Consider the following 13,063-nt stretch of genomic DNA (forward strand, 5'->3'; position numbering starts at 1 on the left):
ACTGAATGGAAACACCCAGTAGCCTTGTTTGCTGTCACTGAATGGAAACACCCAGTAGCCTTGTTTGCTGTCACTGAATGCAAACACCCAGTAACCTAGTTTGCTGTCACTGATTGAAAACACCCAGTAGCCTTGCTTGCTGTCACTGAATGGAAACACACAGTAACCTTGCTTGCTGTCACCAATTTTGGGGTAGTTCATATGCAACATGTGTTTTAATGGTTCACTGTGTTCTCACTGCCATGCTGTGTCAGGCTAAGTGTTTGGGTGGTTCATATGCCTACCTCTGTTTTAACCAGGCTGTTGCACAGAATTAGGCATAATGGTGCCATTAGGCAACCTCAGAGGCATGCATACATGCTGCCCCTGCTGTTTCCTGTCCATTTCCATCGTGTTTCCATCATTTTCTAAGGTTGACAGGTTTTTACACGACCTTCCCTCTACCGAACTTGGGTCCCCTGCAAAAATGCTTGAGTTTCCCATTGACTTCAATGGGGTTCGTTAATCGAAACGAGCATCCGAGTATCGGGAACTATTCGTCTTGAGTAACGAGCACCCGAGCATTTTAGTACTCGCTCATCACTAGTGATTACGTACGCGGCGATACCGAATATGTTTATTTTTATTTATAAAATGGGAAAAGGGGGGTTATTCAGACTTTTATTAGGGGAGGGCATTTTTTATTAATTAAAAAAAAAAAATTTTTACACACTAACTAGAAGTCCCACAGGGTCAGGGTTATTCCCCCTTGGGTAATGGTAATTCCCCTGGAGTTAGCGTTATTCCCTCTGGGGTTAGGGTTATTTCCCCTGGGGGACTTCTAGTATTACTACACTGATCTCTCATTGAGATCTATGAAGTATATATATATACTGCATAGATCAATAATATCGGTGATAAATTGCTCTGGTCTGCTGCAGCCAAAAACAATAGCTTGTAGAGCCGGAATCAGCAACATTACATCGCATACCCCCGGCCGGACAAGATGGACGGACCACTCCTCCATGATCACATAGTGGGGGGGGGGGGCGATCCCCTCCACTAGACCACCAGGTACATTGACAGCTGCATTTAAATGGCTAAATAACTGCCACGGTCCCGGGTTGCACATAGCAGCCAGTATCGCGGCAGATCAGAGCGGGGTTGCCCCACGGACCCTCTCTGAACTTCCCTAGCGACGCCAGGGCGTACATTTACTCACTGTGTCAATAAGGGGTTAAAGTTCATGCTGCCCTAGACACCTTTAATAGTCCCCTGCCCAACACATCCCATCCCAAAGTGAAACTGGCTCAGTTGCCCGTTGCAACCAATCAGATTCCACCTTTCATTCCTCACAGACTCTTTTGAAAATGAAAGGTGGAATCTGATTGGTTGCTAGGGGCAACTGAGCCAGTTTCACTTCACACCATGTTTTATAAATCTCCCCCACAGTTTCCATTGTAAGGAGTGGAGGCGAGTACCACGTTATATCCTTTTGGAATTGCTGTATCCCAACACTTATTTCTTCTGGCTGAGCACCTCCACCTGTGTACTATAGGAGAGATATATTGTGCATGTACACCTGGTGTATGCCAGCGAGATTCACAGAGAGGCACAGATTCTAGGCTCTTATGCCTGGCGGTAGCCCCTGCTTGTCAGATGGGCTGGTGATGGGGTGGATGCGTGGCCCCCTCCAGCTACTAATTTATCAAGGTTTACACCTTAAAATAGGTGCTTTGCCCAATGCTTGCACCAAGTGGCCGTCTGTACTTAGAGGTGTGAGCGTCTTCAGCGACTGAGAGTGCAGCGACCCAAGGGGGCAAGGTGGTGATGTGTGGAACTGGAAAGCTGTAGAAGTACCACTGAGGCGCTTGTCACCGTGTCCAAGAGTGGTCTGGGCTATGGCCACCCTTGAATGCACTGACTCAGCACTGTGAGCGTACAAGTAGTTTTAGTTGTAGTGAGTTGTGTAGAGCTACACACAATAGAAGAGATATGCTCCAGGACTTAACCAGTTAACGTCTATATTAAAATAATGATATTTGCGGTGGAAACTTTGGCAGACAAGATAATATACGATCTTCACAGTTTCAAGGAATCTCAGCAAAGAATAGACCTTTGTTCTATCTCCTGATACAACAGACACTCTTGATAATAGATAAGACTTCATACTTTACACAACTTAGCAGCTGGACACACTTGTGTAGGAGAAGTGGTACAGTCTCTGCAGACATTAAGCTTTGTAGTGTAGCCCTTGATGTGAGTAGAACTGAAGTGACTTTGTGTAGCTATACTTTTAGCATAAATTGAGGCTTACAGATTGTTTAGCTGTACTGAACGGTTCAGGAAACTGTGAAATGTGAATGGGATCATATCCAGGCGTACTTTGGAACTCAGCTGGGGTCTTAAGCGAAGAGTTACCTAAACCCACGGATATGAACTACCGCCTTATGCTGTCTATGAGCACAGAGTGACACAGATCCGGTGTGGGTAGAGTTAGCCATCAAAATTACCTTTAAGATCTAGCGTGTTTGCAGTGGAGACTTATGCACTTTGTTAAACTATTGACTTATACCTGGAATAATCCTCAGGATAAGAGAAAAAGACATCAGCCCAGGGTGGATAGGATTTAGTCCCAAATTCCACAGCTCGCGGTGCTCTAGCTGGACATAGCTAGGGTCCCAGAAGTTATAAAGAAATAGAGTATAGTATAGCAAGCTTTCTGTAGTTCTGTAGTGTTGTCTCATCCACACTCAGGGAGGACAGTTCTAGTTGAGAGTCAGTACTAACTCATTCCCCTTCTCACTATATATATAACTTCGGTCTTTAGATTAGGAAGAATGCCCTGTGATAGGGCAGTATCTCCTGAAGTAGGTAGCTTAGGGACTGGACAAAGTGAAGTGCAAGTGTAGTGTGCCATGACTCAGTTAACCCTTAGTGTAGTGTGCCTTCAGCCGTGCAAATAAAACAGTAATAAACAGTGACATCTGGTGGGGAGAGCAGCATTACACCTACTGTACTTCAGTTTTAGAGTCTATACCACATGGTGCCAACCTATACCTGCAGCTAGAAAAAGACAGTGGACCCCGCTATGGGACACTGCCTCTTAGTAAATCTGGCCAGGAAAAGGGCGCAGGGTTTTATCTAAGATCGGCATATAAGTATGCTAGTCTTGATAAATGTCCTTGTCATAAGCTGGGCCATGCGCCCGACTCCCGGAAATGCCAGGGCATGCCCAGCCTCCAGGACGCATCGACGGCGTCCCTGAAAATGGGCCCAGCCAGCATCCATAGTAACTCTGCCACAGCCGAAACTTCTCTCCCCCAGACGGCATGGCTAATACTACTAAGTATGTGCTGACCGGCGGCCGGCACAGCCAGTCAGCTCCACTGTATTTACTGGGGGCTGGAGTTTCAGCCCCAATCATGTCCTGGGGCTGAGACTCCAGCTTCCAAAAACTACTATCCCCATCATGCTCCTTTGCATGCAATAGAGCCTCCTTGTGAGAGTAACTAAGCTAGTGTTTGTATCCTCATTATATTCCCTGGTTTTCCTGATTTCTGGCTCGACTTCTGACTATTCTCCTGACTTCTGATTTTGTACTGCACCGACCGATTATTACTGACCCGGCTTTACTACCCCGAGTCTATTGCGTTTGTTTGTTTGTCTTATCTGAATTTCTGTGTTACACTTAAACAAGTTAGAGACCGTGGCCCAGTTACCCACTGCCGCCTAGGGCAGTTGTGGTAAGTAGGCGGGGACAGCGGATGGGTGCCAGAGCAAGGGCCTCACCTGTCTTGTGTCCTTCTGTCCCCAAACCTAACAGTCCTACTATAAGTGTAGTAACTTGCTATTTGAAGGCCAGGATGGAAAAAAGGGCTGCTATCTTGTCTATGATATTCTCATGCAAAAGTTTAAAGTGTTGCACAAAAACTTTTTCTACCCTATTTTTCCGGTGGAAGCATTAATGTATTTCCACCACTATTGATATATACACTAATGTTCAAAAGTTTGGGGTCACCCAAACAATTTTGTGTTTTCCATGAAAAGTCACACTTATTCACCACCATACGTTGAGAAAATTGACAAGGTTAGAAATAATGATTTGTATTTGAAATAACATTGTTTTTACATCAAAATTTGCTTTCGTCAAAGAATCCTCCTTTTGCAGCAATTACAGCATTGCACACCTTTGGCATTCTAGCTGTTAATCTGTTGAGGTAAGCTGGAGAAATTGCACCCCACGCTTCTAGAAGCAGCTCCCACAAGTTGGATTGGTTGGATGGGCACTTCTGGCGTACCATACGGTCCAGCTGCTCCCACAACAGCTCAATGGGGTTCAGATCTGGTGACAGCGCTGGCCACTCCATTAACTATGATAGAATACCAGCTGCCTGCTTCTGCTGTAAATAGTTCTTGCACAATTTGGAGGTGTGTTTAGGGTCATTGTCCTGTTGTAGGATGAAATTGGCTCCAATCAAGCACTGTCCACTGGGTATGGCATGGCGTTGCAAAATTGAGTGATAGCCTTCCTTATTCACAATCCCTTTTACCCTGTACAAATCTCCCACCTTACCAGCACCAAAGCAACCCCAGACCATCACATTACCTCCACCATGCTTAACAGATGGCGTCAGGCATTCTTCCAGCATCTTTTCATTTGTTCTGCGTCTCACAAACGTTCTTCTTTGTGATCCAAACACCTCAAACTTGGATTCATCCGTCCACAACACTTTTTTCCAGTCTTCCTCTGTCCAATGTCTGTGTTCTTTTGCCCATCTTAATCTTTTTCTTTTATTGGCCAGTCTCAGATATGGCTTTTTCTTTGCCACTCTGCCCTGAAGGCCAAAATCCTGCAGCCGCCTCTTCACTGTAGATGTTGACACTGGTGTTTTGTGGGTACTATTTATTGAAGATGCCAGTTGGGGACCTGTGAGGCGTCTGTTTCTCAAACTAGAAACTCTAATGTGCTTATCTTTTTGCTTAGTTGTGCAACACGGCCTCCCACTTCTTTTTCTACTCTGGTTAGAGCCTGTTTGTGCTGTCCTCTGAAGGGAGTAGTACACACAGTTGTAGGAAATCTTCAATTTCTTAGCAATTTCTCGCCTGGAATAGCCTTCATTTCTAAGAACAAGAATAGACTGTTGAGTTTCAGATGAAAGTTCTCTTTTTCTGGCCATTTTGAGCGTTTAATTGACCACACAAATGTGATGCTCCAGAAACACAATCTGCTCAAAGGAAGGTCAGTTTTGTAGCTTCTGTAACGAGCTAGACTGTTTTTAGATGTGTGAACATGATTGCACAAGGGTTTTCTAATCATCAATTAGCCTTCTGAGCCAATGAGCAAACACATTGTACCATTAGAACACTGGAGTGATAGTTGCTGGAAATGGGCCTCTATACACCTATGTAGATATTGCACCAAAAAACAGACATTTGCAGCTAGAATAGTCATTTACCACATTAGCAATGTATAGAGTGTATTTGTTTAGTTAGGACTAGTTTAAAGGGGTAGTGTGGCGGTAAAAAATTATTCACAGAATAACACACATTACAAAGTTATACAACTTCGTAATGTATGTTATGTCTGTGAATGGCCCCCTTCCCCATGTCCCACCACCCCCACCCGTGTACCCGGAAGTGTAGTGCATTATACATGTCTGATCCGTGCCGACACGCGTCCGCCATCTTGTGCCAAACGTCATCTTCGGCCGGCCGGCCCGAACACCTACGATCTTCCGGAGTGCCGGCCGCGTCATCAGCTGCTCAGCCACGATTGGCTGAGCATAACTGTGCTCGGCCAATAGCGGCTCATCGGCTGATGACGCGTGTCGGCACGGATCAGGTATGTATAATGCACTACACTTCCGGGTACACGGGTGGGGGTGGTGGGACACGGGGAAGGGGGCCATTCACAGACATAACATACATTACAAAGTTGTATAACTTTGTAATGTGTGTTATTCTGTGAATAATTTTTTACCGCCGCACTACCCCTTTAAAGTTATCTTCATAGAAAAGTACAGTGCTTTTCCTTCAAAAATAAGGACATTTCAATGTGACCCTAAAATTTTGAACGGTAATATATATATATATATATATATATATATTTTCCCCCTTTGTGTGTTGCTATGATTGCACCGATGTCTGTCACCATCATCACATATACTAATGATATAGCCATGTCGGAGGTAGTTTGTGCTTTTGAGTCTGCTGTATGGGCTCCTCAGACATCTTAAAGTACATGAACATCAAATGTAGAAAAGGGGTTAAAAAGTGAAAAATAAAATAACAACCTCCAAAAAGATGGTTTTTTTGGTGAGTTTTCACACAGGATATTTTAAAAATAACAGAAGTGTGATAGACGCAGTAATGTACGGGGAAGAAAAAAAAGGATGTGGTGTAATGGGGTATAGGAGCTGCTGAGTGCTACAGTTGTAGATGCCAAATTGTCTTTTGCACCCAATTGTTGTAAAAAAAAAAAAATAAACACACACATTTTATATATATATATATATATATATATATATATATATATATCTCCTCATTCTACCTTAACACATGACATTCATGTAGTTTAAAATGCAAACAAACTTAATAAACAAGACTGTATGGAGACGTCTGTAGAATTTATGGAATTATAGGATGTGAAAAAACTAAAGACAATAAAGCAAGAACCTGAATTATCACCGGTTATATAGAGGTAACACAGCGGCTTATCACAGGACGGCTGGTACATAACATGATACCAACATGGAGGATATATGGGGAACCGGTCTGCAGTGAAAAAGCAGCCGGCTGCTCCAGGACACAACAGTGTGTACGGCCGGTGGCAGCCGTGAGGATGAAGAAGAGCAAAGTGCCTCCATATTATTTTCAGCGATGCTGCCACATGAGGTTATTATAAGAGGGAGGAGGATCCAGGGTTACAGGAAATGGCTCATGGATGGAGTTATAGAGGGAGATTTATCAAACATGGCGTAAAGTGAGACTGGCCCAGTTGCCCCTAGCAACCAATCAGATTCCACTTTTCATTCCTCACAGACTCTTTGGAAACTGAAAGGTGGAATCTGATTGGTTGCTAGGGGCAACTGAGCCAGTTTCACTTTACACCATGTTTGATAAATCTCCCCCATAGTCTCCATCATTACATGGAAGTCAGTAGACGACAACTATTGTGATTGATCTATTGTATTTTATAAATGTTGGTGCCATTCACTTTTTGCTTCAAAAACCTCCCTGGAGGCGGCCATATTGGACACATACACTACTTGTGTTGTCTGTAAGAACAGTGTACTGTATGTGGGTGTCAGCTAAAATTAATGAAAGTTAACTTAAAGAGGAGTTACATTGTCCAGGAAGAGATGTATTACAGGCAGTCCCAGGCGCACTGTATATAATGTGTATATACAGTCTGCCTTATTTATCCAATAAGATCCATCATTAATAGATGAGAGCAACTGGGGCATGTTCGAGTCCTATCGTTCAGCATACTGGTGGCTGAAGAAGTTGGATAGGCGGTATCCATGTTTTCTAGGACTCCCTAGGGCTGCATCCACCAGTAATCAAATGCCGAACAACTGGACTGGAGCAGCTATAGTGTCGCTCATCTCCAGTCATTATCCCCCCCCCCTCCCTGTAATGATAAGGAGATGACTCTGCTCATTCTCTCCATTTATACAGCAAAGCTGAAAGGGAACGTCATACAGCAGGAGGTGGCAGGTTATTGGGGTGGCTCTTGTGTTACATTTTATTTATTTATTTTGCTTGGATTTTCACTGAAAACCTGATAATGAATGTAATTGTATTTATACCTGTGGTTTTGGTGTACAGAGACTCTGTACATGGATGATAAGGACGAGTCTGGCCCCTACATAGACTCTATGAGCCTGTTAAATTGAAAGCAAAGCTGTAGATAACATCCTGATGTAGACGTTGTATCATTGTCTCGGGGGTGATGGAGGATGAAAAACACCTGCAAATAATATATACAAATAATATATACTTCAGTATCAGGATTGCTTCACTGCGATGACCATGAGGATGATGAGGATGATGAGACAGATGATACGTATGACGTCCATTACAAGCTTCAGGACATCCGCTGGACATACTGGATCATGTGGCCGTTCTTCATCATCTGGACCTGTAATTAGATAGGACAGTGCACAGTGATGAGAGGCGGGTGGGGTGCTGGGCTGGAAATCAGATGAAACATTACAAATACTAGAGAAGGTTGTCGCCCATAACAGAAATGTGTTGTCAGTATTGTAGAAATACTATCTAAGGACATTGGCAGAAAAGTATGTCTGGATTGTCAAATTACGTCTGACCACAAGATGGCGTAATGGAAACGGTGGGTGAGAATGCCATCTGCTCAGGGTGGGGTAAATGCCACAACAGCCATCTTGGCCATTATATTATAGCCAAGTATATGATAGAGAACCTGACGAGGAGCTTGTGTATAAATGGGCCATACCTCTATTCCTGCCCAAATTATCTTTGTTACAATAGAAGAGAAAAGGAACCGCTCTGATCTCTGGGAAGCGAAACAGCCAAGTCATTGCAGACCATCCACCACAGTTTAAATGACTAACAGGCAATGGCCCAAGACTGCACGTCCACCTGCTTCTTCCTGGGAACAAGATATTTACCTGGACACTATTCATACAGTGAGCTGACCATATATCGTATTTAATAAAAATTTCTCTTTGTCCTAAAGGAGGTTATGTAGATATAGGAAACGATGACCGCTTTAATCTAGAAACTGCACCACTCTTTGTCCTCAGTATGGGTGTGGTATTGCAGTTCTATTGAGCAGAATCCACTTGCTAAGACTTGAATGGAAAATACCATGCAGGTTCACTAAAATGTGGAGAAGTTTGATGAAAATTTTTATTAAAGTGTTGTTTTGCTCCCCAAACGTTATACGAATTACCAATATACACTTATTACGGGAAATGCTTATAAAGTGATTTTTACCCTGCACTTACTACTGCATCAAGGCTTCACTTCCTGGATAACATGGTGATGTCACTTCCTGGATAACATGGTGATGTCACTTCCTGGATAACATGGTGATGTCACTTCCTGGATAACATTGTGATGTCACCTCCTGGATAACATGGTGATGCCACTTCCTGGATAACATGGTAATGTCACTCCCTGACTCCCAGAGCTGTGCGGGCTGTGGCTGCTGGAAAGGAGGATGGCAGGGGGACACTGAGGGACACAGGGCACTGGAGGGACACTGAGCATCCCCCTGCCATCATCCTCTCCAGCAGCTACATCCCGCACAGCTCTGGGAGTCAGGAAGTGACATCACCATGTTATCCAGGAAGTGACATCACCATGTTATCCAGGAAGTGACATCACCATGTTATCCAGGAAGTGACATCACCATGTTATCCAGGAAGTGACATCACCATGTTATCCAAGAAGTGAAGCCTTGATGCAGTAGTAAGTGCAGGGAAAAAAAAGCACTTTATAAGCATTTTCCTGTAATAAGTGTATATTGGTGATTTGTATAGCGTTTGGGGGGCAATACAATACTTTAATAAAAATTTTCGCCGGACTTCTCTTTAAATCCCTTTACTCACAGCTCTGTATGATCTCCTACATGTTGGGAGCGCTGTGATCGGCATTGTGGCTGATACATTCACCCACATTTAGTTGCCTAGAGATGGGATAATGGTGTGTTCTGTGATATGTCAGATTATAGAGGGATTCTCTCCTGCTACTATAGAAGAATATAGTGTCTCTAGGAGGCATACGATTTCTCTTGGAGAGTGTACTGACTTGTAAGGGTCCATGCACATGGCAAGGATTGTAGCTGAGGATGAATTATACCATTACTGTACCTGCAGGATGTGATATTGGGGTCACTACCAGTATGGTTCCTGGATCCTTTCCTTTAGAAGCATCCCCTTTCAACTGGCAGGAGTAAATCCCGGAGTCGTCTTCTGTCAGGTTGGTAATAGTCATATCCCAGCCATTTCTGAGAAGTGTCATCCTATGTGTGTAATATTGGTGACAGCCAAAACTCCACTGAACTGGGAAGATGTCTGTGTCCAGCACAATGGGACAATGTATGGTGACAGATTCTCCAGCTCTGACTGTCAGTAATGTCGGTTTTATCCCCATGAGATTCTGCTGTGCGGCTGCTGTAGAGATGGAAATAAAGAATAGTTATGTGTGGATCTCATCATCATCCTGTGATTTTCCTAGGACAATATTTCTTGACTAATAGAAGTTACGGCCGGATTGACCACCTCTGGCCCTGTCCGGCCACATTCTGTACAAATCCCTATAAAAGATGAGTGGAGTCTTTTGATGCTAATAATATTATTAAATGGGAGAGGAATAAGCTGTGGAATTTAAACATATATCCTTCTATCTGCTCTTGATGGGTATATGTCATTCCTATTTCACTGTATAGTGAGGCTTATCGTATTATTGTGAGGCTATGGCCAAAGTAAGGACAACTGTTTATTCATCGCAGACATCTCATTCAGTAACTAAGCTCCTGTGTCCTGTCTCAGATCTACCTAGGACTCTCCCTGCACTCTGATATTGCTGGGGATGTCTCTTCTTATGTCACATTCCTGCCAAGACTCAAACTCAAGACGTGCTGTAAGGGAGGCAGAGACAGTAACGTTGAGCCATAGACAATGTGCTTATAAGGCTGGAAACACACACAGCAGCTTTTTAGTAAAACTGCCGCTGCAGTTTTTGGGCCAAAGACAGAAGTAGATCCAATAGGATTAATATTTTCCATCCCATTTAAATCCACTTCTGGTTGTAAAACCACTAAAAAATACTTTGTTTGGGAGGGGGTCTAAGTTATGTGCTTCCTGCTCAGTACTACAATTCCCAGAATGCATTGCTTTTCCTTCATCACAGTCGTCCCACCATGACTACGTACTGGTACGTCCTGCAGCGGGTGAGGTGGACCACCGCGATCTCGGCTGTTTTATGCGGACCATCGACGCACCCGCTAATTAGGACAGTTAACTGCAGCAGTCAAACATGACAGCTGAATTTAAATGCCTTGCGGTGCTCCTCTCCCTGGTGTCTAGTGGGGGATCCCTTCTTCTTAATGGCCGCGGAATGACGCTGATCCCTGCTTGGCAATCCATGTATCTGGGCTGCTGCAGACCAGAGTAATAGAGCTCTGATCTGATGGATCAGTGCTCTATTATATACACAGCATTGATCTCAATGGGAGATCAGTACTGTGTATGTAGAAGTCTCCCAGGGGACTTCTAATTATTGTAAGTGAAAAAGAGTTTTTTTATTAATAAAAATCCCCTCCCCTAAAAAAGTCTGAATTACCTCTCTTTTCCCTTTTTATAAAAATAAATAAATAAGGACAAAAAGAGAAAGAAGCTGCTGCACCTCACACCCATGGCTGACACTAATGCCTCTCGGCTACTTTTAAAAACCAATGCCAGGATGTTGGTATATAATTTGATCAAACCATATTGCCTCATGTACCACGTGCAGGTCCCCTGGCCCACATGAGTCCCCATACTGTGAATCTCCACACTGTGTCAGTCAGCGACCTGCAACCCCACTGTCACAGGACCAAACCCCAAGGGCCCTCCGAAACCCAGCAGGCACCACCGAGAGAAAGGGACCACCAAGCAACACAAGTGTGAACAAGATCTAACTACTCACCATTACTCCGGCAGCACCTGCTGGGTTTGGGGGGTCCTTGGGATTTGGTCCTGTGACATTGGGGTTGCTGGGCCATTCTATGGCCTCCCTTCCCTGCTTGCGCTCACTTTGCGGGGTTGGCAGTCGCTGACCGACTCAGTGTGGTATTAGTGTAGGGACTTTTGTGAACTAGGAGACCTGGACGTGGTACATGAGGCAATATGGTTTGATCAAAATTATATACAAACATCCTGGCGTTGGTTTTTAAATGCAGCTGAGAGGCATTAGTGTCAGCCATAGGTGTGAGGTGCAGCAGCTCCTTCTCTCCATGTCCATAGATAAACATATTTGGTATGGCCGCGTGCCGAACTATTACATTATCCCATTTCTGATCTCGCACGGTAAATAGCATAAGCACAAAAAAATTCCAAAGTGCAAAATGGGCATTTTTGGTCGCATCAAATCCAGAAAAATTGTAATAAAAAGTGATCAAAAAGTCGCATATATGCAAACAAGGTACCAATAGAAAGTATAGATCATGGCGCAAAAAATGACACCTCAAAAAGCCCCATAGACCAAAGGATAAAAGTGTTATAAGGATGAGAATAGAGCAATTTTAAGGAACATTTAGGTTTTTAAAAAGGTTTTAATTTTTTTAAAGCCATCAAATAATAAATAAATAAATGTTATGCAAGTTACGTATCATTGTAATCGTACCGACACGAGGAACAAAGACAACATGTCAGTTTTACCGTAGGACGAATAACGTAAACACAAAACCCACCCCAAATAAAAAATATTGTGTTTTATTTTCAATTTCACTGCGCATATAATTTATGAAAAAATGAAGTCTGTCATTGCAAAGTACCATCAGTGGCGCAAAAAATAAGTTCTTGTGTGGGTCTGTAGGTGAAAAATGCACATGGCAAGGATTATAGCTGAGGATGAATTATACCATTACTGTACCTGCAGGATGTGATATTGGGGTCACTACCAGTATGGTTCCTGGAGCCGTTACTTTAGCAGCATCCACCTGTAGAATCTGGCAGGAGTAAATCCCGGAGTCGTCTTCTGTCAGGTTAGTAATAGTCATTTCCCGCCCATCTCTGGGTAGTGTCATCCTGGGTGTGTAATGTTGGTGATCAGCGAGATTCTCCTCCTCACAGCCAAAAGTCCACTGAACTAAGAAGACGTCTGTCGCCGGCACAATGGGACAATGTATGGTGACAGATTCTCCAGCTCTGACGGTCAGTAATGGCGGTTTTATCCCTGTGAGATTCTGCTGTGCGGCTGTTGTAGAGAAGAAAATAAAGAATAGTTAGGGTATGTTCACACTGAGTAAATGAGGCGGAATTCCCGCCTGTCTCATAGCCTTTCTATATGAGAGCTTGCGCGCCTCCATTGCCGCCGCTCTCTGTTCAAAGTT

Source organism: Dendropsophus ebraccatus, chromosome 10, assembly GCF_027789765.1.
Source record: "Dendropsophus ebraccatus isolate aDenEbr1 chromosome 10, aDenEbr1.pat, whole genome shotgun sequence".
NCBI classification, from domain to species: domain Eukaryota; kingdom Metazoa; phylum Chordata; class Amphibia; order Anura; family Hylidae; genus Dendropsophus; species Dendropsophus ebraccatus.